At 39.3% G+C, this 27,513-nt stretch overlaps 1 protein-coding gene and 1 pseudogene across 10 annotated transcripts in view; both read left to right on the top strand.

The window, feature by feature from the left end:
* Nucleotides 1-27,513, top strand: part of FHIT (fragile histidine triad diadenosine triphosphatase) — a 1,457,066-nt gene that overhangs the window by 723,991 nt on the left and 705,562 nt on the right. The window lies entirely within an intron of this gene.
* On the top strand, nucleotides 22,556-25,184 carry LOC118357202 (annotated as a pseudogene).

Here is a 27,513-nt window from a genome sequence, read left to right as displayed (position 1 = left end):
ATTCCCCCAACTTGGCAAGCTTCTAGATGCTCTCCGCTTTAATAGATGTTACATCTGATGGCCCTACAACGAATGTTGAATAAATACAAGGTTGCTTGAAAAGATAAGATACAAGAGAAGAGTATCTTTCAATCTTGGTATGAGGTTCCCTAAAATGCATAAGTAAAAGAAAACAAGTAACAGCAAAACATGTCCTAGGGCTAAGATTGAGCTACCATGCCTAAAACACTGCTGGGAAACATAACTGGGACTTAGTAAGTATGTTGATAGACTGAGCATCCCAAATAGAACCTTTTAATTCAATCATAGGAACTAAATAATTGTTCAGCAAGCCTGCCACCTGCCTCTCCTTCCCCCCCACAACATTGCTTTGGTTTTCTGATCACTTAGCGAAGCTTTATATTTAAATCAAATGAACCTGTTGCCATCTTTATGTTTTGAGCAGCTCCAGGGGTCTTGTCTGGGTTTTCTTTCTAGCCTTTCCTTCCTTCAGAGAACATTTGCATTTGGATTATAGAATGTTGGCTTCACAGAGGGTCTTGTAAATATCTGAATAAAGAACCTGTAATCACTTCGTATTTTTAACAGTCACTTAGAGTGTCCATCCACATTCCCTTTGCTTTGGCTGCAGAAATGGATTTTCTGGGTAATGAACTTGAACTTTGTTACCTGGTTATATCTTTGGGATGATGGAAAAGGGGAGATGGAAATAGGAGTCAAGATTGCTGTATAAATGGCTTGGCATTAAGACTTTATCATCTCTGAATTGTCAGAGCATGAGTTAAACTCGGGACTGACTCTTTTGTACTATAAAATGTGATGATGAAGTGTTTTGACTTTACAATAGGCTTGCTTCTCTCCATTAGCAAGTTTGAGATAGGCAGGCATCACAGAAAACCCCAGGCATGAAATAATTGAGAGGTGAATTCAAAATAGATTACGTGTAACCTATAGAAGTATGTAACTGTGCCTATTAAGGGCTACACATCAGATCTGCATTGTCTTCAGAACCCTCTTGAAGGAACGTGACAGAGGAGGTGAGCAGAACCTAGAGGACTTCTTCACTGTTGTTTTTGTGCGTGGATCCCCTGCTTGCACAGTACTTCCACCTTCTATGTTTCCAACTCTGAGCAGTAATTAAACTTAAAAAAAAAAAAAAAAGGTAATTATAAAACAGCAGCCATGAGCATCAGTTTCTCATTCTGCTTTAAGTAGCTTCTGGAACCTGCTCAGAATGTTCTTCCTGCTTTTGCTTCCCTTCATGGAGTTCCCACATTGGTGTCCCCCAAGTCTTGGGTACAGTGTCAATGACAGGAGATCGGGTGGTTTGACTTGCCTCCTTAAGTCCCTTACTCCGTCCCTTCCTCACTGGGTGCCCCTTGCTTAAGCCATCAAATCTCTCCAGGGGTGGTTGTAAGGATTCAGTGAAGTTGAATTGAAAGAGATTGGCCCAAGGATCTGGAACACAAAGTCCTTAGCAAATATTAACTCATTATCATTTACATGGTGTTTGTGGTGACCCAATTTGCTGGTGGTACAGTTACTTGGTTAGAAATCATTTGACTGTCAGTCCCTCCTAATGTTTCTGGAACCCTGACGATCCATACTTGAATTTTGTGATCCCTCTGCAAGAGCAATAGAACAGTGATTTAAATTAACTCTCTTTCAATTAACGTTTTGAAAAGTAGATTAAACAATAGTTAATGATACTAATGATTTTTTTAAGAACTAAGTTTGTACTTAAGATATTTATTAGAAAATTGGAAATTTGAATACTAGTTAACATTGTTTTTGTCATTGTTTTAAGTTTTTAAGAGACCTTTAAAACATTAATATTGTTAATATTTTAGGTTCTTTTTAAAAATGTTGTGTAAGTCCTTGTTTTTTTTAAAGCGATACATATAGAAATATGTAAGTTGAAATTATGTGATGACTGTGATTTGCTTCCAAATGAGATTGGGGAGTGAATTAGGGTAAGATTGGCTATGGCATAAGATTGACCATGAATTGGTCATTTTGGCAAGATTGTAGGTATGTCGAGATTGATGTTACTGGCCTACTTCTGTATATGGTTGAAATTCACCATGATAAAAATAAAATAACAAAACTAGGTTAAAGAACCTTTAAACTCAGTCATTATTACTAGTTATGGTAAACTTATTTATCAAAAGCTTTCTATCAGCTATAACTAGGTCATAGGTTGGCTGATGGGTGATAAGAGTAGAGTGTGTGCAAAAAATGAGAGAAAGGCTCTCATTTGTTGTTGTAAGTTGACCCAAAATAAATGATAAAATCCAAATTTGTTGGTAAAAGGAGGTCCCCTGAAAGGTAAAATATGCATCATCAGATTTTTTTTTGAGAAGTGTTTTGATTTGTTTATTGAAACCATATCTTTGAAGCATAAAGGGGTTTATATTTGAAGTTGTTAGGATTTGCTTGCATCCAGAATATTACCTTAAATAATTAATGGAGGAAACATCAGAGCCTGCCCATCTCTGACCTATAGATCTTGATGGTATACAGTGCTTTCTTTGCCTAACCTGTCAGGCCCCTTTGGAGGCATCCTAAATTTGCTGATGGATTTCTAAAGTAACTGATGTTTGATGTTAGGCAGCTTTGGGGGAATTGTTCAAAGTATTGTGATTGTTTGTAATGCATGGAAATATATGCTTTTTATGATCTGTTCGGCTCTCTTTGTGACCCTCTATTTTATGATTAGATTATGCTTTAAAAAAACTAAACTGCATCTGACATATGACTTGATCTTTCTTCCTCTAATTACCGAACAAAACCAAATAAAATTTCGTATTGGAGATTCTAGGTTTGAATAATCTACTTTTTATTTTTGATTATATACACTCTCATTTTAAGTATTCTGTAAATATTTATTGTACCTTCTATCATATTTGGGAAACTGTACCTTTCTCAGTTCCCATTAGAGTTGACAGCATATATTAGTTTGTAGAGAGAGCCGTTATAAAGAGAATATTCCCTGATGGGTACACAGAAATATATTCTCTACTGTGCTACTTCATGCTGGTCAAAAAGTCTTAGACAAATGACTTATGATAGGGAAATTGTTCTTTGGAATAGTTATGTCTTCACCTTTAAGATAGACTTCTTATTTATGTTTTCTGTGATCTCAAGGCCATTACTGATCACAGTTTGGGGTCTGTGTACGAAAAGGTAAAATATCTTTGACTCCCTCATTTTTTTTCAGAGAATTTCAAAGCCTTTGATTCTAGTGACTTGTCTCTTTCAAATATTTACTATCCCCCCTCCCGCCCCCCCCACAACCTCCTGCCACAGATTTTCAGTGCCTCCTGACCACTGCATTTTGAATCAATTAGCTTTATGTCTTCTAGGACACTCAGGTTTTGTATCTGAATAAAAATATTTGCAAATCTTTGGGCACTGTTGCATAGCACTATAACTTTGATGTCAGTTAGGGACAAAGTCATATTTCCTTTCTTCCTTGGAGAATCAATAATGTGGTCATACTTGCAGAGACAGGCACATCTGAATCATGGGCAGGCAGTACATTATTTTCAAATCTCTCTTCTCCCAAAGGCCCTCAAGTCTAGTCCTTTTTGACAGTTTCATCATGAATGCTCTACAGTCTTGTTGGCCTGGGCAACCTTAGAAAAGTTCTATGGAAAACAATATAATTAATACAGTGTCTTTTACTGGATCCTGTGTGTTATTCCCAAAACAATAGTTACATTTTATTTCAATAGCACACTCCATGGCATGTCGCTTGGATTTGATATGTGGTGTGATTATGTTCTCTGTGTCATGGGGAGTTTTGAGCATGTCTTATGAATAATTTCTCTATACCTTCAATATACTATATTGTTTTATTCATTTATTTACTAATGCAAAAAAGTGGGGTGACTGTTATATGTAAAACATTTTGCAGGGCAAGTGAAGGAACATGCAACAAGGTAGGGAGGAAAGGCTTTATGTAATGCCTTTTATATGCCTTACATGTGATAGTATAGGGCCTGGAACATAGATGGTGATGATTTTAATGGCATTCTCGTTGCTGTTGCTGCTTCTGTAACTATGAGCATCATCATTTTTCTAGTGCTTTTGTCAGATTTCATTCTACTGTTTTTAGAGAGTATGGTTTCTTTGTTGAAAGAGGCATTAAGAACTATGATAATCATGGTTAGGCATCATGGATTGGAGATAAGAGCATCATATAAAAGCCTAATATGTTTTCAATAAATGAAGTTCATTCTAATCTGCTTGACTCCCTTACTCTTGAATTTGTTGACTAAGATAATTCTCTGATTATCGACCAGGACAGGACCTAGGTCATTAAACCCAATTATTGTGAACGGCACTGGCTGTGCATTCACATTACCAGGGGTCAATTCCTGGTTTCCATTCTTGAGAGCTGTGTAACCTTCACTCTCTTATTTCTTCATGTCTAAATGGGGATCACAAAAATTAATGCTTGTTGGAAGGATTAAATTTGGTAGTAAAATAAGTGGCCACCCAGTGCCTGGCAGGTCTTGAGCAATCAGTACCTCAGGGCTATAATTTTTATTGTTGCTCTAATTGTTGTTATTACTGTTATTATTACGTTGTTGCTGTTTCTATTTCTACCATGAGGTCCAAATTCTTACCTGTTACCTGACCAAGAACCTCTGTCCTTCTGTGCACTGTGTGTACTTTCAACTTTCTGAAGTGAGTCTATAGAACTCAAACCTAAACAAGATAGTTCACCTTTCATTCATACCATGAACAGAGTAGAAGAATCTTGTACTGTACTTTTGTTAGGGAAGTCCGGATTAAGTCATTTTACGTTGTAGACTGATCATTAAATCCAACTTTGAGCATCCTACCCACCAAAATAAAAATGATTAGTATGTCCTCGACTTGATTCCTGAAACAGGCATGTTTATATTCTCTGTTTATATTTATCTATACTGATTATTATAGATATAAAACATCAGTTAATCTTTGGCATGAAATCTATATATCAGAATAATTATTCTTTGCAGTAGTTGTAGATCGCAAAATTTTTGTGAAATATTTTAAAAACAGTACTGCCCTTACTGGGATCTGCAGAGAGACCTATAGTAACTACTACATAACGTGGTTAGTGTAACACCTCACAAGATAGTACACATTCAGTAGGCATAAGCTAATGATATCAAAGAAGAGATAATAGAAGACCTAATCTTTTAGAAACTCAAAGATGAACATAAACATTCAAATTCCCTTTCTGCATCTCTTCAAAGCAAAGGAGTAGATAATGACAGGAATGAAATATTTGCCAATTCTCTTTGTAGTCTTCATTTTGGGCACCAGCCATTTTTCTGATTTTTGTGATGTTTGAGATTGTGTGTGAAACATTCTAAACAATGAAGTTGCATTCAAAGAAATGAAAAAAAAAAGTAAAATCCTCAAGCAGTTAAAATTGTCTTTCCCCTTTTTATGGGTTAATGACAGACTTTCTTTTAACCTTCTTCATATTTCTTACTTTTATAGGAGAAAGGAAAGTGATTGAATTTGATATCACAAGAGATTCTTTCCTTAAAAGTAGTAAACTCTATAGGCATAGTTTGTTTTTGGTAATGCTAATCTTTACCTGAACTCTGTGCTCCTGGAAAACAGCAATAGATAAAGGAATCTGCTACCCTTGTGTTCAGGAAAAAGGCTTGCAAAGAACCACTCTTGCCCAGAAGGCTACGACTAATGGGTGCCCCTCTCTGGTACCTGTGGTAAAGCCAGACATTGACCCCTCCCATAGTCTCCTCTTTGGCCTGAAATGTTCCTACTCTCTGTCCAAATACTTGTTGACTTAAATTCAATGACCACATTGTAGCCAAGCTTCTCACGTTCTCCTGGGCCTATGAACTTTGCCCTGTCCTTGATCTTTGGAATGCAGAACAGCTCCTGAGAAAGGGCTGACCTCGGGGAAACCCTTTACCTGGTTGTTCAGTCATGCTGCATGTTCATCCCATTTCCCTAAGCCTGGGTCTTTCTAGATTTGTTTGCCTCTCCCTAGAAAATTCCTTTCTGCCTGACCTTGGAGACAAGAGCACTCTCCCTACTGCACTAGTCTCCCTCTTCCTATCACCATGGTCTCCCTCTCCTTACTGCCATTGTCTTTTCAAATAAGGTCCATCTTTATCTAAGCCTGTGTTTGTTTATATTTAACATTTGCATTTATTTCCTCTGTGGCCCATAACTCTTGATTGGTTTTAGTGTTTAAAGCATCTTTATGCTAACAGTATTAGAACTTCATATGTTTTAGGGTCTTCATAGGGTACTTTTGACTCTCTCTGTCTCCTACAAGGGGAGTATTTTAATTTATATTTTACCCCCAAGAACAATAAAGTTCAAGGTAAGTTAAATAACTTTTCAAATGGTTCCATACCACCTAAACGAGAGGCTTGGAGTTTGAAGATTGCTGTGACTGACTTCATAGCTCTGTTTGTTGTTTTCTCTACCTGCCACTGTGACCACCTTGAGGTCGTGGTTACCACCGCAAACAATAATGATGAGGACAGCTCTACTGTTGAGTGAACTGATGCTAGGATTTTGGTTAGGTTTTTTTCTTTTAAGATTTTATTTATTTGAGAGCGAGAGCACGAGCGAGGGGAGGGGGAGAGGGAGAAGCAGACTCCCCACTGGGCAAGGAGCCTGATATGGGGCCTGATTCCAGGACCCCCAGATCATGACCTGAGCCGAAGGCAGACGCTTAACCGACAGAGCCACCCAGGCGTCCCTGCATGCTAGTTCTTATGCTAAGTGCTTAGTGTGTATGTTCCTACATAATACTGACCATAGAGCAGGGAGGTTGATGGCATTAATACTCCCATTTTGTTTACACTACAAGAACATGAGGTTTGGGCAGATGAGCTGTTTGGGACAAGCCCATGAAGTTGGTATCTATGTAAATGACCACAAAACTGGTACCCTTCACCTTGTCACTATTTACAGACGATCTGGGATACAGCCCATCCACTTCCTCCGCTGCCGACTGCCGTTCTGAGCAAACACTTGCTTCTCCAACTCAGCCCTTGGGTGCTTTGCTGGTGTGGTTTTTCTGGTGAGGCTGTATAGCTTTGGTTTCAAAGTAATGACCACAGTATTAAATCTGCTCTCTTTATGTTGAGTTTAATGTTTGTTTGCTGTTCTGCACATAAATAAATGATCGATTAGGAAAATAAGGCTTTTCAGACCCTCTGGCATATGTCGTATTAGCCAAGGGGGAATATATTTAAGTAACTGAGTTACTTAATCTTCCCTGACCTTTAATTCCTTCATCTGTTCAATGGGCATCACAAGATACCTAATTGATAGAGATGCTGTGAAATTTGAAAGAGTAATGAACAGAGAGTCCATGACCTAGTACCTGGCAAACACACACTCAGTTGCTACTGTTATTTTCCTTTTTTCCACAAGTGACTGGTTTATATCAAAGGAGTATAGTATCTTTTTCTGGCATGAGTCAAGTTCTAGAGGTGGGAAAAGGCAGATAACTTGGCTCATTGTAACAGTTGCGATATTTGCTATTTAAATAATGCTATTTAAAAATTGGAGTTGTATTTTGTCGAGTGTTGCACCTGTAAAATTGAGCTTCTTGTGCCTCACTTCTCTTGTTTTGATGATGTGGTTAATGCTTTTCTTATCTAATCATTGATCAATGCAGAAATTGTAATATAAAAAGGAACATTGTGGAATTTCCAGAACTTTCCAAAACTCTTCATTAATTTAGCCCTATAAAATTGGTCTATAAACATGACCGTTGTGTTTTGTTTGTTTGTTTGTTTTTAATTACATATGAGCGTGACCAAAGCTCTTGGGGGCTTCATCCATCCTTAGTTGTTATATTCAGTTGATTTAAGATTCTGAGGCTTACTTTTTCATTAATTCTGAATTTTTCAAATTACTATAATGTGAATACATGTTCATTTTCCCCTGGATGTAAAAAGTGAGCTTAATGATGGAAATTATTTCGGCCTCCTATAGCAGAAGAAAGTCTCTCCTTTGGTGTTGCTATGGTCAGGGTTGACCTTCACGGCCCTTGACTGTCAGCCTCGTCTCTTTCCTTTCTCTTGAGTGCGGTAAGCAGACATGGTACCTGTCTGGATTGTGTCCCTGCCGGCGTTAGGGAGAAAAATGCATTGGAATTGATGGAGATGACTTTTTCCTGTTCTGAGTGTGAGGTTCCATAACCATCTCCCAAAATGACGTGTTTGCCTCTGATACAGTTCCAGTGTTATTACCTATAATTCCCTGTGAGGTTAGGTTTTATGTGAAAGTGCCTTCAACTCTGTGTTTCTAAAGAATTCGTTCCCACCAAACCGTCACTACTTCCACTTGTTCTGTCGGTTAATGTGTTAATGGTCTTCCCACTGCCGCTTTTTTTTTTTTTTTTAAGCCTTGAAATATTCTTCTCCCTATTGTCTCTCTGGCTCCTGTTCATTCTCTCATTCTCTCACATCTCTCTTCACTATTTCCACACTGTTTCCCAAGCTCAGAGTTGTCGCTGTCTCTCTCTCTCTCTTCCTATCATATTTTAATGGGTGCCTAATTGATCTCCCCGCCTCCAGCTCCCCTCAGCCCTTTAGTTAATCTTGGAACAGTGCTCATACAAATTAAGTGCTTTAATTACTGTTTGATTTCAATTGAACTTTACCAAAGAAACTGGCTATCTATGTGGGATGGATATTTTCGCATTGGTGCATATTTTGTGACCAGCACCTTGAGAGCAACGAAGTACCATTTTCAAGTGCATTTACCTGTTTGTTAAATTTCCTTTGCATCATTTACTGTAACACACTTTGGTGTACAATCAACATAATAGCTTCAACTTTTTCAGTTGTTTTTTTTTTTTTTAACGAAAAGGATCAACTTTGGAACATGCATCTCATTAGTATTAAAAAGTACTCAGTCTCTAAAATGAATATAATAGACATTTCTATAATATAAGACCATAGGAGATAAATGTCGGGTTGTCAGAAAACTTAAATGAATAATGGTATTTGAGGCATTTGTTTTTCTTGCAATTTGAGATACGATAATTAACTGGTATTTAAGATTTCCCCCCAACTTCTCTTGCTTCTACGTCTTGGGGATTGGGGGCTTTTGGACTCATCAGGCATTTTCCTATCCTGTCAGAAGTTTCTTCAGGGATTATCAATGGTTTTCTGTTCTCTGTGAAAAACAAAGAATGTACAGTTGAAAGGCAGCAAAGACTAGACTGCTTTTAAAGCAGAGAGTTTTATAAAATGTTATAGTGTGGAAAGAGTGGGAATTTGGTTTGAAGAAGTAAATGGGCCTAAGAATGAACTGTTGAAAAAGTGAAGTCTTACAATACCATCTTGGTATAAAATTAGTAAGTTAATAAAAATAGGATTGATCCCAAATTATCCCCTTTATTTAAAATGTGGCTCTTGGGGCACCTGGGTGGCTCAGTTGTTAAGGGTCTGCCTTCAGCTCAGGTCATGATCCCAGGGTCCTGGGATCAAGTCCTGCATCAGGCTCCCTGCTCCACGGGAAGGCTGCTTCTCCCTCTCCCACTCCCCCTGCTTGTGTTACCTCTCTCGCTGTGTCTCTCTCTGTCAAAACAAATAAAATCTTAAAAAAAATAAAATAAAACATGGCTCTTCTTGGGGCACCTGGGTGGTTCAGTGGGGTAAATGTCCACCTCTTGGTTTTCGGTTCAGGTCAGGATCTCAGGGTCATGGGACTGAGTCCTGCATTGGGCTCTGCGCTGAGTGTGGAACCTGCTTGGGATTCTCTCTCTCCCTCTGCCTCCCTCCCCCTGCCCACACTTTCTTATGACAGGGGAAGATTTGATGGCATGGACTTAACCTGAGCCTTTAAAGTCATGTCAAGAATGTGGGGGAGGAGTGCCTGGCTGGCTCAACTGGTAGAACATAAGACTCTTGATCTCAGGGTCAGGGTTATGAGTTCAAGCCCCATGTTGAGCATGGAGCCTACTTAAAAAAAGGCAGGGAACTGGTAATTTCTTCTCCTTGGGTTGTGCCTTTTTGAGCAAGAGACAAGAGGATCTTTTAATGGGCTCCGTTCTGCCATGGTGTTGGGTATTAAGTAGGTAGTCTGACATCCATTTCCTTCTACACTTTCAAAGGATTTAAGGGGAAGTTAATACGTCTGGTGACACACCTACACTCTGTAGATAAAGGGCTAATGATAGGATCTCCCATAAAAGAAACGTCTGACATCTCTTTTTGCAAAAGTCTTGCTAGAAGGGACAGGAGTCCAACCCAATGTGGGTGTTATTTTCTTAAGTAAAGTTACACTGATTTGTGGAAAATAAGAGAATTAAAAAACCCTCTCACACCCCTTTATTGTGCTAGGTCCTGTGCTAAATATTTAATCTCACCCTAAGTGTAAGATAGATATTGTTACTTTAAGTGTTTTATGGTTGTGGATGCTGAAGCCCAGACAGGTCAACTGCTCAAAACCAGAGTTCGATAGAGTCTAGGTTCTTTAGGCTAAAAAGCCATGTCCATAACCATGCCATTCCTCTAGACATGCTGTAACCTCTCGGTGTGGATGGCTCTGCAAGATCGTGATTATTCGGAGTCAGGATTTTATGCTTTTTCCTCCCCTGAGAAATACTGGATTTAGTAGACGTTTCCTACCTCTCCTCAGTAAGGGAGGAATAGAAGAAAGGATGGTGGGGAGACAGAGTGATGTGTATTGAATCACTATCAGTGAACTGCAGTTTTTAGGGCCAGTACTTCTGATTGAAAGACTGAGTTCCACAAAGTTCTGCCCTTGGTCAGGTTCAGTGCTTAGTCTTATGTGACTAAATCCATATACACTGAATTAAGTACAGATACATCGTTTTCTGTCAATTTGCAGAATTTTTTTTTTTTGGAACTAAACCTGATTCCCAAGAGATAAGAAAAACAAGATTTTTTTCCTTCTTCTCAACATTTACATGAAATAACACCTAAATACTTTTAAGTGTGAACAAATGTCCCATGGTATTCAGTAATGTGATATGGTATCTGTCTCCTTCTACCACTTACAAAATGAAGAAAAGATTTTGAGGAGAATAGTGTCACTTTTTTTAAATGTGTGTGTTCTCAAAGTTCTCCTTCCATGCTGAAGTCTGAGGAGGTGATGTATTGTCCCACTGATGAAGCTCCAGAAGAGATTAGCTGGAGCTGTTACCTCCCTCTACCTGCCCCAGGCACAGCGTTCAGGGGGTTGGTCCATGGCAGGCTGCCGGCATGCCTCAGGAACGCACAGAATGATCCAGAGCAGGTTTTGTCTTAGTTGGTCTGTGGGGAAGATTGTGACGTGTCAGCCCTGACAGGATCAGAAGGTTCTCATGGTTTGCGTTTGGATGCATCCAGGGAGGACTTTTGAAACACCTGTATGTCTGAGGGAACCTCCCGCAGTGATTTCCTATTAGTCTGTGGCTGAAAACAAAAGTGCTTTACAGTGGTCTACAGGGCCCTACTCAGCATGGTCCCAACATGCCTCTCGCCTCTTACCTCCTGCCACCCATTGTCCCCAGCGCTCGCCACCTCTCTGTGCTGTCTGATGGGCTGGATGTTGTGCTCACCAGGCCCTTCCCTGCCCTCCCCCCCACCCCCCTGTCCTTTGCAGGTGCTTTGACCTCTTCCCTCTTCTCTGCCATTCCTGAAGCTCTTAGCTCAAATGTCCTTTCTGCAGTGGTGGTCTGTTCTCCCTGCTTAGGACTAGGAGATTACAGACTTTTAGCATCCCATGTCTGTCCTTTGAGGACCTGTCTCAGCTGTGTGCATTGGGTGGTTGAGGATCATGATTGAGAGAGGAGAAGAGGGTCTGATGATTGAGAGCCTGGAATCTCAAGCCATCGGCTGCGCCTCCAGCCAAACTTGGCCTCTTAGCAGTCCCGGGACCTCTGTGTGTCTCAGTGCTGCTTCTGTGACATGGAGGTGTGGTGACGATGAGAGGAGCTGATGTTCGAATGGCACCTGATGCCCAGCAGGGGCTCATTATGTGGCAGTTCTTTTTAATATTTGATTAATGACCATTCTTCCATTAGACTTGACCTCTGGGTGGCAGGGGCTGTGCTCTTTGTGTTCAGCAAGGTCCTCCTGCTCCTGGCATGATGCCTGGCCCATCATAGGTACCCCTTCAGTGTGTGTGTTTACTGTGGGCTGGCCCTGCATTAGGCGGACTGTGAATGCTTCAACCTCTGTTTGAATCAGTACTCAAGTCAGTAATAGGATGTAGAGAGGTGCTCTTGGCACGCAGATGTTGCTAGTTTTTTCCCTGGCAGCCGGGGCACTTTCCATAATGTGGCCCTTTGCTCTGGGCCTTTGGGTACAAGGACTGTCTCAGCAAATGGGTCATCCCGCCCGGGATCCTGACCCTGATGCAGGGGTGAGTCCTATCTTGCATGCGTGTCCCACTTCCACTAAACTAGTGGTTTTCAGATTTTTATTTTTAAACTGCACATTCTTTTTTTTTTTTTTTAAGTTATAATCTTACATGGAAACTCAGTTTATCAAACCGATTCCATTAGAGGTGCTCTAGCTCGGGCTTGTTTGGGGCCTCCCATCCTCAGCCTACCTGTGACTACCTTTGAAGACCTTTGCCTTAAACAAAATAACGGTCTGTTTTCTAAGACTGTTTGTTGAGAAACTGACTTTGAATGCCTAATGGACCAACATACAGGTAATGTGCAGAAGGAAAAAGCTTCCAACGTTTTTATCCCAAGTAGGGAATACAGTTGACCTTTGAACAACATTGAACTGTGCATGTCCACTTATACATGTTTTTTTTTTTTTTTAAGATTTTATTTTTAAGTAATCTCTACAGTCAACGTGGGGCTCGAACTCACAACCCTGAGGTCAAGAGTCTCATGCTCTCCTGACTGAGTGAGCCAGGCGCCCCTATACATGGAATTTTTTTCACTCAATTCAGTGCAGGACTGTAAATGTATTTTCTCTCATGATTTTCTTAACACTGCCTTTTCTCTAGCTTACTTTATTGTAAGAATACAGTAAATAATACATATACAAAATTTGTGTTAATTGACTGTTTATGTTTAGGGGAAGGCTTCTGGTTGATAGTAGGCTATTAATAGTGAAGTTTTGGGGAGTCAGAAATTGCCCGTGGAATTTTGACTGCCCTGGGGGATCAGTGCCTCTAATCCTCATGTTGTTCAGGAGTCAACTATAATTTGAAGAGGTCCTGTCTTGTATAACTGAACAGTTCTTAGAGTGCTGGAGAGTAGATCCCACTATATGGCATTTTTAAGGCTACTGTATAGCTGATTCCTTTCATTTTAAAGAACAGAGATGTTAAATATGATGAAGAGAAGAACGTTGCTATCCTTTTTATTAGTTTCTTGATTTCATTTAACGGACTTATTCAGTATGGTAATGTCTCCCAGGGCTGCTGGGGAGTCTTTCTATGTATATTTATATATATTTGTATCAATAGAAGAGAAAATGTAAGTGTAGAATGTGTGAGAATGTTGCAAAATACAATCCAAGTCCTGGGTTTCTATCAGTCTAAGACTAGAAATGGTGAAGTTGGGGGCATCTGGATGGCTCAGGTGGGTAGGCTTCTGATTCTTGATTTCAGCTCATGTCATGATCTCAGGGTTCTAGGATAGCGAGCCCTGTGTCAGGGCCCTGCTTGCTCTCTCTGTTTAAAATAAATCTTTCTTTTAAAAAAAAAAAAAAGAGCAAAGAAATGGTAGAATTGGATTTTTGTTATTTTTTAATCACAAGGAAAATTGTGATTAAGGCTCACTCTTCGATAACATATTTACTCAGACAATTTGAAATAATAAGACCTTTTTTGGTGATTCTAGAAATAGTTCAAATAAAGATCTCATTTTTCAGTTTGAAGAAAAAAATTTGGTCATACCATGGAATTTAGAACTGAATTTTTTTTTTTCCCCCTTAACATTAGGGGATTTTTTTTAAGGAAAAGTTTTCTGTGCCAGGGTTGCTATATATATTCTTTTTTGTTATTTTTTAAACTTCATTAAAAAATACATTTTTAAATAGAGTCTTAAGTTTGGGATTGATGACTAAGGATCCCTTAAATTCATGTCTACTTAAATTAATATCTACTTAAATTAATTCACTACTTTCAACGTGAATTTTCCTCTGAACAAGGAATGAAAAAATATTTAGCTTATATGGGCCATCTGGCTTTAAAATGTGGAGAATTTTCTTTTAGGCTGCATCTATTTTAGTGTGACTATAGGATTAGAATTCCAATGAATCCTAAACAGAAGACTCACAATTCAAACTTTATGCTTTGGGGATTGTAAATCACAGCACATATGGGATGATACATGTTCTGGGAGAAATGGATCCTCCTGGCCCACATGTAAAATTAAAGCTTCTGTATTGTGTGTTTATTGAATGTAGTTATTTTACCAAGATGAATCTGAATAAACAGTTCCTGGATTTTTAATCTTATCATTGGGATAATTAAAAACTGTAAAAATGTCTTTTTGTCAAATTATCCTGCAATATAAATGCTCAGCAATGTCGTCAACTTATAAGGTTGCTCAGAAAAAGTAATGGCTCTCCCTGTTTTCTCATGGCTCATTTTTTACCATCTAATAAATAACAAGAAAGGGTCTTATTATCTTTGGAAGGAAGCTGTGAATCCTGTGGTTAGTCTGAAGACATCGGACTTCTTTCCCCATAGGCCTTTTACTCTGACGAGACAAGACATTTGGACAAAGATATTCATAATTACTATAGCCAAGAAACTTGGCTTTACTTTAACATTTATCAAAATATGTACTGAGAAAGTTTATTCCCCAAAGGGTCAGCAGAAAAGTTCAAGGCAAGTTCAACTGGTGTATCTGTTGAAACACTTCTCAACCTTCAGATATTGTAATATGTGAATATGCCTCATGAATCTATGAAGAGAGGTGGTGAGGAGGAGAGCAATGATAGGCAGTGACTTCCAGATGATTTGACTCTAGAATATTCTGTAGGATTCTCATTCTGCTGACGACCCCTCGGGGGAACTTTGTGTGTGATTAGGGATGTGTAGGCTTGTTAATACAGCCTTCCCTGGGTCTTGATAGCATCTGGTTCTCCTATCCTACCTCACCCCAGTACATCTTCACATTTCTGAAATTGGGATGCAGTTTGCAATCATCACGTACTTGTTTTCCTTCTTTAATTCCAGCAAAGCTATTAGTGAATTGACGGTGCCTTTGAATTAAGTAAATTATTAAGTAATGCAGCTTTAAATGAGAATTTAGTCATTATTTCAGCCTATCCCATAGGAAGCATAGTATTAAGTGTAAAGAATTAGAGGAAAAAGACTATTCTGTTTTGTGGGGTATTTGTTTGCTATGATACAATGGGCTTTGTTTTCTAGAATTTCTGGGATCTGGTTAAAAAATAATTATCACTCATAGTTTTGGGTAGCTTAATATAGTTGTGGCCCATGCTAAGTGCTTTCCATAGAGGTACCTGTGGAAGGTGGTATTAATCTCATTTTAAAAGTGAGGAAAAATGAGACCCAGAGAGATTCAGTAATTTATATACCCTACTTGCTGTGGAGGAAGGGGATTTTAATCCCAGGCAGCTGACTGTCCTAACCTACTCATTGTTTAACTTCATTGAGCATTGTTACTTATTCTTTTCAGGTAAACTTTCTTATACTTTGGCTTTGTGACATGTACCAGTGAGTCCTTGAACTGGGTCTTTACTAGAACCACCTCTAGTGGGGCTCTTGGAAACTAGAGATTCCTGGGCCAAGTCCCCAAGAGACACTTACTCACCAGCTCTGGGGTGAGATTTGGGAAGCTGGTTGTCAACTTTGTTTTTTTAATATAAAAAAAAAGTTCAAGTGATTTTGATTGAGCTAGATTTGGGAATGACTGATGAACAGATAAGAAGTGCTTTCTTTCCACCAAACGTTAAAATGTAATAACATGCAACATAGTCCCCAAACCGTGAAGAGCATAATTAAATGTTGTATGACCCTGAAGGCCCCCTTCCTATCTCACAGAGCATCAGGACACTGATTTCCTGCATCCATTATTGGCACCTGGAGGTGGCAGTCAGGGTGTGTTGATGAAGCAGGCAGGCATAAACCCGCTTGGTACCTTTGCCTGAAATGTATGAGGGCGCCTTCATGCCTCCTCATCCATATGGTCCTCTTACTGTATTAAAAAGCTTCTTTAAGAATAATCTCAATGTAAACTGTCACAGATGGAGATGAGTAAAATGTCAACACACCTGACCTTTCAATCTTCAGCCCTGATGGCAATAAAAAAGGGAGCCCCTCTAATCTGCCTGCAAATAGCTGCAGCTTCCTTGATCTGGTCTAATCAAAGGAACAAGCCCCCATAGGGGCTTAAAGGATTCTATGCTGCCACCGCTCCCATTAATTTAATTGCTGCATACAGTGAATTATGGGGAAGTTGAGTTAAACACTGAAATCTTTGGGGCAAGAGATTAGGTTAGTTCCATAATTCGTGTTGTCTTTAATAAGAAGGGACATAGTGTCCCCCCACAGTGCAACTTAGCAAAACTGATAGTTGTGTCTAAAGTCAGCATGGAAGGGAAGGTAGCAGGTCAGGTCTGGTCTTGGGAGATGGGCAGGGGTGAGTGTGACAGCGTAGGTGTGAAGTTAATGCTCTTGAACTTCAGTGAAGACTGGGAGCCTCCCTCATTTGAGGTATCCAGGAATTATGCAACCTTTCTTTTTCCCTTGGGCTATGTGATAAGTAAAAAAGATACACCTTTTCAGATATTTTAAAAAAATTATTATTTAAATGCAACTCTGTTTCGTGTTATACAAATCCAGCTGTGAGCCATTATTATCCAGGGAATCTGATCAAATGTGAATTAATTGAGTCTGGTGGCCCTTTATATGGCAACTCTTTCTCTTAGTCTGGCTCACTGGCATAGTCTTCGTGCACATGGACTGGACATCTTTTGGATTAATTGACCAGTTAAATTAATCAGTTCATTGCATGAGTCCAACCACTGCTGGACACAGTTTACCCAGTTGTTAGTGGTATTTCACTTAAGCTGCATTTGGTAAGCAGGTGTGTTTAATAATGGATTTTGATCCTTTAAAATAAAATTGTTTTCCTCCTTACGAATTTCCTTTTTCTGATGCAGCCTTATCCTAGCCCATTTTCCCTACTGACAAACATTTATCAAAATAAATTTTCCAGTTGAGCATGTAGCTGTTACAAGTCAAACAGAGCAGTCATTTGCAGGATTCCTCATTTGCAGAAGCTAATCATTTGTTTTAGTTATTTCTATTAGGTTGCATAATCTTGAGAAAAGGGCATGTGGTATAGGATATTGCTCCCATGTGAGTTAAAGGACTCTTTTTAGGAATCATAATATCCATAAACGTTATTAGTAATGGCATGGACATATATTGAATGCCTGCTGTATGCCTGGCACTGCACTAATTAAGCAAAAGATTATCTCATTTTAATTAATGCTTACAACAAGCCTGTTTTCATTTGTAATTGGTTCACTCGTTGGTTCTAGAGACTTGCATGTAGATAAGTTGCTTTCATCCTGTTTCATGAGGAAGAGTAGACTGTCCCCTTGTAAAGGCTCATGAGAAGATGGTAGGTCTGAAGCTTAATACTGGGGAAAAAAACCAGTCCTCAAAGTCTACTAGGAAGTGAGTAGCCCTTGTTGTCTAAGACCCTGACTTAAAATGGATTTCAGTCTTTGGTGAAAAAGAGACTCCTGTCTGATCTTCATGAAAATCCAACCTGAGTTGGACCCTACGTGAATTCTCATTAAACGTCTGCCTGCAATGGCCGAGTCATTTACCTCCTTTTCCTGCTCCCACCTATTTACTCCCGCCCCACACCTCACCCCCACCTGACCTTCATTTGCATTTGGAATGTAAATATTGCTTTAAAAAAGAAAAGAAAATATATTCTCAAGGTGCTTATGCGGTAATAGGGTGGATATGGACATTGACTTGGAAGCTGGGTTCAAATCATAGCTATAATATGTTTGAGCTAATGAAACTTGGGTGAGGGTTTGAACCTCTCTGTGCCTCAGTTTCCTTTAAAACTCTGAGTAATAGTAGCATCACCCTGGAAAACTATGGAAGATGAGATCATGTATGTTATAAGCTTAGCCTAATGACGAGTACCTAGAAAGGGCCCAAGTTGTGTGTAAGAAATGGTGGCTTATTTTTTCCCCCCAAAGATAGATTTGGGACCTAAAAAATTAAATTAGCTTAAAAAATAATGACTTTTGGTGCTGTGGGATTTGTGAGCTCAAGGACTTGGGTTGCAAGAACAACAAACATGAGCTTATTTAATAGAACGTGCCTTCAATGAGGGGCTGATCTGCTTTCAGCTTGAGCAGTGCTTTAGAATTTTAATTATTTAGAGGAGCTTCCCAGGGTAATAGAAGTTGCTTTATGGTTGCTTTCTCTTCATGTCAAACTGGAGGGATAATTGTAACAAATGAGCGTTCACATGCCAAGATGTGATGCAGCAAATGAATTTATGGATGCTGATGATAATCATCAGCATGGCTAGGGTTCTGGTTTGATCAGTAGCTGAAGACTGCTTTCTTAAGATGAAATAGTCGTTGAAACGAACATGACATCTTCTCTTGAGAGTTCTTCTTGAACAACACTCTGTTTATTTATTTATTTTTTTCTCCTAGATATCGAAGACTCGTTACTTGGTGTGCTCTCCTCTGTAGTCTGTCTGTTCATACTGAACTACTCTAGGGAGATTTCTTGCTCTTCCTGGTGCTCTTATTAGCATCCTTTACATAGCTCTTCATGGGACTTGTTATCATGCAAAAAGTGTAATAATATAATTAGCATCCTTATGGCAACTAATATGCATTGAGTATATACTATGTGCCATGGAATTAAATGAAAAGCGTTGCATCCTCTCATTTAATCCTCACAAATCTGTGAGGTAGGGATTTTCATCACTTCTGTTTTTCAGATGAGGAGGAGGTTGAGTTAGAGACCTTGAGTGATGTATCCAAAGGCACATCTAGGATTTAAACCAGGGCTGACTGGCCCAAAACTGCCTCTCTGTTGTCCAGTTCCCTGCTTGTTTCCAGTCTCCTTACTTGCCAGTAAGATCCCATGGCCTCCAGGGTATGTCCCATATTCTAGCCTGGTACCTGACATGAAGGAGGCATTCAAGCAGTAGAAAGAATGAATGAGTTCAGCCTCTTGGCATGGTGGATACTGACAAAATGCTACCTAGCCTTTAAGAGCTTAAAAGTAAAGTGAGAGGATTTTAATAGCATCGTTTTAAATGACAGACCACTCCTCTGTGTCCATAGAAAATTGAATATAGTGAAAGAATGGCAAAGTTAGGTTAGAAGCATTCAGATGAGGAAGGGCACTTGATTTTTTAAGAAAAAAACTGCTCGGGCATATAATAATTAAACTGTTCATGACAGCATATAATTGTATCATTATGCACATAACTCTTACTGTCATTTAGATCATAAGAGAGAAAAGCATCAAAGTCTTTCTCATGGTGTTTAATTTTGTTTTAGCTTTTCCTAAAGGAAGCATTCAGTTTGTACTTTGACCTTGTAAACTTTTGACACATCTTTACGTTCTTTACTATTGTGAATCATTCATGAAAACTAGAAATGACTCACTGTCCCTTTTTCATAATTTGGAGTCAGATCTTTTTATGAAGTTTAGATAAATCTTTCACTGTTCAAGGCCCCTATGTGTGCATACTTTTAATGTACCCTATTTTTTTTTTTTTTTACCTTCTGTCTTATTGGGAGTTAATACTATTAGTATTACAGCCTGTAAGAATAACAACTCAATTTATTCAAGACCATTTTAATTAAAAATATGTGCTAACTCTTCAGGGACCAAGTGGAAATTTACACTTCTCTGAAGACAGAGATTGAGCAAATTAATAATGTAAACAAGATTTTGGAGGGAATATTTAATCAACTCAAGAAACTTTGCAAGCAAGCTCCAACACTATTTAAAAAAATTTTTTTCCCCAGCAGTTTAGAGCTCTCCATTGACATTCAGAAGATTGGTGTGTTAATTACTAATCATTGTTTTGAACTCATTAAGCCGGTCACATTAAATACTTTTATTTGGCCACATTCTGTTGGTCTCATACAAAATTGAATGTCGTTGACTCTAACAGTGCTACATGTTGAATCCTTCTTTAATAATCACTATTTGCTATTTTCCACCAACTTTGTTATCCTAGGCACACAATAAAGCCTTTTTGCGTCTCAACTTTGCATCTGTTAAATGGAACCTTGGAGAGTTTTCCAAGATTTAAATGAGATTAAGTGTCTGCTTCATTTGTTGCGGTGCTCAGGAAATAGGTTGCTTATTCGTAGTCCAAATTAGGGCAGTTTTGTTACCAAGTGGAGCTGCTTCTGCTGCAAATTTTTCTACCTTAAAGTTGCAGCATCGTGTCAGTAATGCAGAAGCTAAAATGACACGAGGTTAGAATATCGCACCCCCTCCAACTGCCCCCGCCCCCAGATTTGGGCATTTATAGAAGAAGTCCTACAGAAGTGTAGAAATAAAATGTGATACATTTAATTTTTTTCCTCCAAGCAAAATAAACTTGTAGAAAATCACAAGTTTTGAAACATGGATTGGAGTTGCCCCACTGAATTGTACCTGGGATTTGTGATTCATGAACCTACTGGAATTTGGAGCGAGGTGGTTCCTGAATCCCATCTGGGCCAGAAGCCTGTGTCTTTAAGTCATCCTCATGGTTAGGACTTCGTTCCTTTGCCAAAGCAAAGGAAAATTTTCTTTTGAAACAAGTAGTTTTACATTTTGAAGGCTTCTTCCATTATAAGAAACATTTATTTTAGAATAATCTTTTTTTTAAGATTTTATTTATTTGAGAGAGAGAGAGAGCATGAGAGGGGAGAGGGTCAGAGAGAGAAGCAGACTCCCCGCTGAGCGGGGAGCCCAATGTGGGACTCAATCCTGGGACTCTAGGATCATGACCTGAGCTGAAGGCAGTTGCTCAACCAACTGAGCCACCCAGGTGCCCATAGAATATTCTTATTAATACCCTCCCGCCCACACCTCTGCTTACTCTTCCCCGCCCCCCATTTCCCTTTATCTTTTTTCTAGTCTCCAAGTATGGATCTTCTCTATGTCTATCATTTCTGCTTTTCCTTGACCTTATCCCATCATTGTCTTACCTAATTGCATAGCCCTCTACTGATTATCTCTTTCTGTATCAGTGATTCTTAGCCTTTCTCCCAGCCAACATACTAGAAGTGGGATTGCTGATTCCCACCAGTACAGTGGATCCTAGACTAGTGATTCTTGCCCGAATTCTCTCTGAAAGTCTTGGAGTGGGGACTACTTTGTAAAGCACTCACACTGACCCCCATCCCTATGAGGGTGCCCCACCCCTGCCATCATGAACCTCAAGCCCAACCTCCTTTGCTACACTAGGTTCACTCCAGTGTTTTCAGTGGTTTCCTGCTATCCCACAGATACTTAAGCTATTAATCAAATTTATCAAATTTTAATACTTAACCCTTAACAAACTGTCCCTTTGACTTCCTCATTTCTTTTTTTTTTTTTTTTTTTACACAGATGACCTAAAGCTTTTGGAAATAAGAGTTGTCCTTAGGAAGGAAAAAATAAAGATGTATTTTAACTCTTTAATTGCTTTCTCTTTTTGATTACAAAAGTCAGATAATACTTAAGGGTATTGAGAAAGTCACCTGTGATCCCACTGCACAGAAAGAGAGCTATGAACATTTGAGTGTATACCATACCTGACTTTTTCCCTATGTATTTAAACACAAAGTTGTTCTACAGAAATATAGCTTGATAGATGTGCTGGTTTGTATCCTGACATTGGTTTAGAGAGGCAGCACAGCAAGGTGGTCAAGGAACATAGCTCCAGGTTCAAACAAGTTCTACAGATCCTGTTTGAACCTGGTTTATCACTTACTCTCTATTTGGACCTGACAATAAATTGCTCAAAGCCTCTGTTACCTAATCAATAAATAGGGGGCATACCTTCACTGGCTTGTTATGAAGATCAAGCAGGATCCTGCATGTTGGTATTTTTGGATTATGGTGCCTGGCACACAGCCTTTCTATATCAGGTTATTTTCTGTTAATGAGTGAATTCTTGTCTGCTGCTATTTCCAGAAGTCCACACTTACCCCAGTGCTCATTGGGAAGGCTCTCTAGAACCTACATCTGTAGCCAACCTGTGCCCTCCTTTCCCTCCCTGTCCCTCTGCCTGGACTGCTCTGTCCTTTCCCATCACCATAGCAACTGGGCATCTCCTCATAGGCTCACTTCCTCTGGGGGGTGGCTTAGTGGACTTCTGTCTTCTATCTGGTTAATCATCTAGCTATTGGCATCTGGTTGATATGTACGACTTAGCCCTTGGTGCTGTGTATAAGTTTGTGTATATATGTCACATATCTGATCTTCAGTTTGAATAGTTTTTCAAAGTGCTTTCACAGGTACCACCATTACAAGAACGTCATGAGGTAGACTGGCATCTTTTATTGAGTAGGAAACCAAAGCTTATATAGTGTGACTTGCTCATGGTGGCACAGCTATGAGCCAGAAAAGCCAGGAACAGGATGTTGGCCTTCAGGTTGGGGCCCCAGGTCTCCTTCCTCCAGCGCTCAGAAATGCTCATCAAAATGCGTATTTGCAGCGTGGAGTCACTAGGCCATCGGAACAGGTTTGTTCCGATCAGAGATACTTGGTCTAAACACTAGTGCTGTTTGCAAACAACACTGAGGGAGGCAGCTCCATGTGTCAGATGGGGAGTTGTACAACTCTGTGTAGAGTGACTGATCTTTATGCAGTCCTAGTAACTTGTGAAAGGGGTTAGACCAGGTGCTTCATTTTCCAAATCTATTAAATTACTTAATACGTGGCGGCAAAAAACTAGTTGGAATGAAGGCTTCTTAGCCCTTAGAGCAATTTACATTGCCCATGTGTAATATCCCCCTAGAATGAACTTCCTGGCAAGACTTAGTAAACACATTTCAACTAGATAAAAAGATTTCATAAGCCATGTTCTTAGCAAAATGTGTTAGGGAAGAATCACAGCTCCCAAGATGTCATTAATTTTATATTTAGCTCAGAATTTAAGGACGGATAGGAAAGGCACATGTCCATAATCCATAGTCACATTATTAAAGTATAAGGAATACGCAGCGAGACATTAAGATGATCAATACTGTCCAGGAGGCCTATAAAGGATGTGGTTGAGGGTTTGTGATATGGCATCCTGAGACCTAGTTTCAGGTTGACTCTCTACTGCTTACTACTTGGAGTAAATTACTAAGCTGCTCTGTGCTTCATTTTTCTCATGTATCAAAATGAGGATTATGAGAGTATTTACCTTGAAGAGTTGTCGTGAAGATGAACAGATTTCAAGTAATATCCTTTGCACAGTGCCTGCCATATACAGATAATGCTTTTTTTTCTTTTTTGGCCATTTGATACCTTCTGATACAGTACTCCATGTTAGTCATTTTTATTTACTTCTTGTTTGCTTTATAGGCCTAAGGTTTTATTTTTTTATTTGTCACTGAGTCTTAAAAACTAGATAATTGTGAAAACTAAGGAGTTAGTTTAGGACATGTGTTATGTTCTGATGTCTTTCCCTATCCCTGTCATTTGGATGCCTGGATATTTTCTCTTATTTATATAGGCGTGTTACAGAAGAGACAAGTGCTCTGTCAATGGGGACTTGCCATGGGGTCTCTTATAGTCCTAAAGGAACTGGAGTCTGCATTCACTGTGAACAGTCCTATCCCGAGTCGGCTGCTACATTCTCCAGCTACCCACATGGTGGAGAGCTCCATGCCTATTAGGCTAGATGTCCTAACAGAGCAGTAATCTCAAAGAGCTTTCAACATTTTTGATAAAGAGAATTTGTTGTTGCATCCAAATGATGGGGATAAGGAAAGACATCAGAACATAGCACGTATCCTAAACTAACTCCTTAGTTTTCACAATTATCTAGTTTTTAAGACTGAGTGACAAATAAAAAAAAAAAAAAACTTAGGCCTATAAAGCAAACAAGTAAATAAAAATGACTAACATGGAGTACTGTATCAGAAGGCATCAAATGGCACTTCCTCAGATTAATTCCCAGGAAGCCACACTTGGAGATGGCACATGGTAATGGGAATAATTTGACTATTTTACCGTATGTCTTATGTCTGTCTGTATCCAGGTCCCTGCATTATACAGGAAGGCTTAAGTCAGATAGTGCCTCTGTTTAAATCCCTCCTCTTTGCTTCAAGTGGGGCCAATTACTGGCAACTATAAGAGTGATATTCTGCCAGAGCATTCTCATCTTGTTCCCTGATAAGCATAAGGGTGGGTGTCTTGTCACTTTCTTCTGTTACATATTAGATGAAACCATTCCTCCACCTACTGTCCATCTATCATCAAATATTTATTTGGAGTGTCTCAAGTACTCTAAAGTGTAACAATGATTTGTGGTTATTTGAAATTTCTTTTAAGGCTGCTGACAAAATACAAAAATTGCTTCACATATCTGTCTTAAAAGAGATCACTGAACCAAAACTATTAGTTTGATGTCTTCTTTGAAATTGGATATATATATAAACATTTGTAGTCAATTTTTACCAAAATGATTGCTACATAGCTCATGTGGATTAAGTGTTTAAATATGAAGTTAACACTACATCAAAAACTAATGATGTAATGTATGGTGATTAACATAATAAAAAAATAAAAATAAATAAATATGAAGTTAACTCCTAAATTTCAGAATAAACATATTATTTCCAAGGGAAGTAGTTATATTACTGTATTAAATTAACCTGGGACTGGAGCCCAAGGCTGCCACACCAGAGCCTGGTGACTCCACCAAGGGGAAGCTCTTGAAGCTCCTAGGAAATTTTAGATGTCAGAAACTTCCCTGTGCACAGGATTCGATGTTGTATGGTTCATGAGGATCTATTGTGGTTGGCCTTGGACATTTTTCATTAACGAGTAGAATGAGAAGATCATACGATGTTGGAGTAGGAGGTTTTATCTTAGTGGCTGGAGAATGCTGGTTCCATTGTAGGTATACTTAGGCAAAGCTAAGAATCCAGGAAAGAATTGCCAGAGAAGGAATTAAAAATAAGATTTTATATGAAAGTACCCACTTTGATCCTGAAAGAAAACAAATCTATGGCAACAGCAGCAGTTGAGAAGTCTCAGGCTTAGAAAACCCAAATACAACTCACTGGAGTCAGTGTGAACCGGACGATCTCCACTCCTTTTAACCTTGTAATCTCCAAAAGAATCAGTCAACCAACCAACCCATCAGCCAACCTACCTGGGGACTTTTGCCTCTGGCTAAATTGGGGTGGTCTATGAAAAACCAACACTTCTTCAAAAACAGTAGAGAAGCTAACTTAAGCAAAGTCTGAAATGCACCTAATTTGAAAACATTAAAGAGTTGCCAAGAAAACCAAGACTCCTAGAGCATAGGGCACTATAAAGTCCTTCCTTCCCTCCTTCCTTTGGTTTGGGATGGAAGCTGAGAAATCAGACTAAAGATTGTAGCCTGGGAGCAGAGAAGGCAGAAGATTTTTTGGCAATCTCATAAGGCAAAAGAGACAAACATCAAAGTTTAGGGATGCTAAAGCAGCTGGGAGTTGAGGGCATGAGACATCAGAAAAAAGGCAGGTACTAGATAATTAGCCTGATCTTGGGCAGTCTCATCCCTGGAGGCATTTGCCTAATTTTTGTGCTATGCAGGGTGTGGAACTAGGAAGCTAAGAAGCAAATCACTGAAAAGGCAAAGCGCTCAATATGACAGTCTCCCATTGCTAAGGGTAAAACTGTTGGAGTTCAACATCCATGAAGGACAAGGGAGACTGGTAAACACCATAGGCTTTCAAACTATATCCAAGGATGTGAGCAAAAGAGGCAGACTAAATCTTTCAAAATATCAGCCAACTTTGAGTCAACTCAACCCCGAGTTGGATAAAGGCGACCTGACCCATCCCAGGCTGCCTACTGCAGCCTAGGATGAACCTTTTCCAGGAAGTTAACCTTCATCCAGTTTTCCTGTGACTTTTCCAAACATAGTATCTGTAACTCAACTTATAATCCAAGAAATAGGACTGGAAGGAATAACAGAAAATGTATTTCTGATGTTATCAGAATTGGACTTCAGTTAGGAGCAGCTGATAAGGCCAGAACTCTCAAGTTCTCCATTGTCCCTGGTGCTCTCTCTTCACTTACTCCCGACTGCATCCATTAAATTACCTTACTTACGCTGTAGGCATTTGGATTTGCAACCCTGCTTTATAGTAAGGTGTATGTCTGTTTTTTCTTAGGTGTTTGGTGTTCCAACTGCCACCATATGGATTTGCACACAAAGGGCTTAGACATGTTTCCAGTAATCTGACTTTTGGGCAATTTTCATTTAATCATTTTTGAAGAGTAGTTATTATCGTCTTAAGTTTTCTCTTTGTATGGGGGGTGAATAGAGGGGTTGTGGGGTGAATCTTGTTATAAACAGACATGCTTGATTTTTATTTATTTTTTGCTTTACAGTTTGCTACTTTTTGGTGAAGTCAACTCTGTGTCTTTGCCTTTGAGGTCTTTCTTACAAGAGAAAAGAAAAGAAAAAAAAAACCTCATGAGTGCTTATAGGGGAAAAATAAGAAAAGCAAGTTCAGGCAGGCTTAAATAAAATTAAGTTTGGCCCTGTGAGTGGCTTCCTGGGAGTGTGCCGTGTGCATTTTTGGCATAGACTGCTCACATGTCTCTCAAATGACAAAGGAACAGGAATGAGATAGGCCTTTGTAAACCAGAGTCAGCTTGCTCTCTTTTCCAAGTGAAGACCCATTACTTTAAGTTTCTTTCTTTCCCTTTCTCTCTTTCTTTCTTTCTCTCTTTCTCTTTCTCTCTTTCTCTCTCTTTCCCTTCCTTCCTTCCCTCCTTCCTTCCTTTCTTTTCTTTTCTTCTCTTTTCTTCTCTTTTCTTCTCTCTTTTCTTCTCTCTTTTCTTCTCTCTTTTCTTTTTCTTTCTTTTCTTTTCTCTTTCTTTCTTTCTTCCTGCCTGGCCTGGCCTTCCATCCTACCGTACCCTACCCTATCCATCATCTAGACTCACATTGCAGCAGTATGTTTTCTTTGAAGACCAAGTGCTTAAGACTGCAGACTGAAATAATCCAAGAACAGAATTTTAGATGCAGAGTGAGTGATACAATTTACCCCAAGTGCTTTTGGAATCACAGTGCTCTGGAGCAATATTCAAAGTGTGGTCCTTAGACCAGCATTTGGCATCACCTGTGAGCTTGTTAGGAATGCAAATTCATGGGCCCCACCCAGACCCGGTGAAAAAGAATCTCGGGAGGTGGGGCTCAGGAAATTATTTTAACAAGCTATCTAAGTGATACTTAAGTACATTAGTATTTGATAACCACTGCTCTAGTGTATGGACGGTAATTCATATAGGGTCACCAGGCAGTGCCAAGCTATTTAAGCTGTGCCTGTGGTGGGGATCTTGGGGCCACATCAAGAA

This window comes from Zalophus californianus, chromosome 1, assembly GCF_009762305.2.
Source record: "Zalophus californianus isolate mZalCal1 chromosome 1, mZalCal1.pri.v2, whole genome shotgun sequence".
Lineage (NCBI taxonomy): Eukaryota > Metazoa > Chordata > Mammalia > Carnivora > Otariidae > Zalophus > Zalophus californianus.
This window is presented reverse-complemented; position numbering and strand designations above follow the sequence as displayed.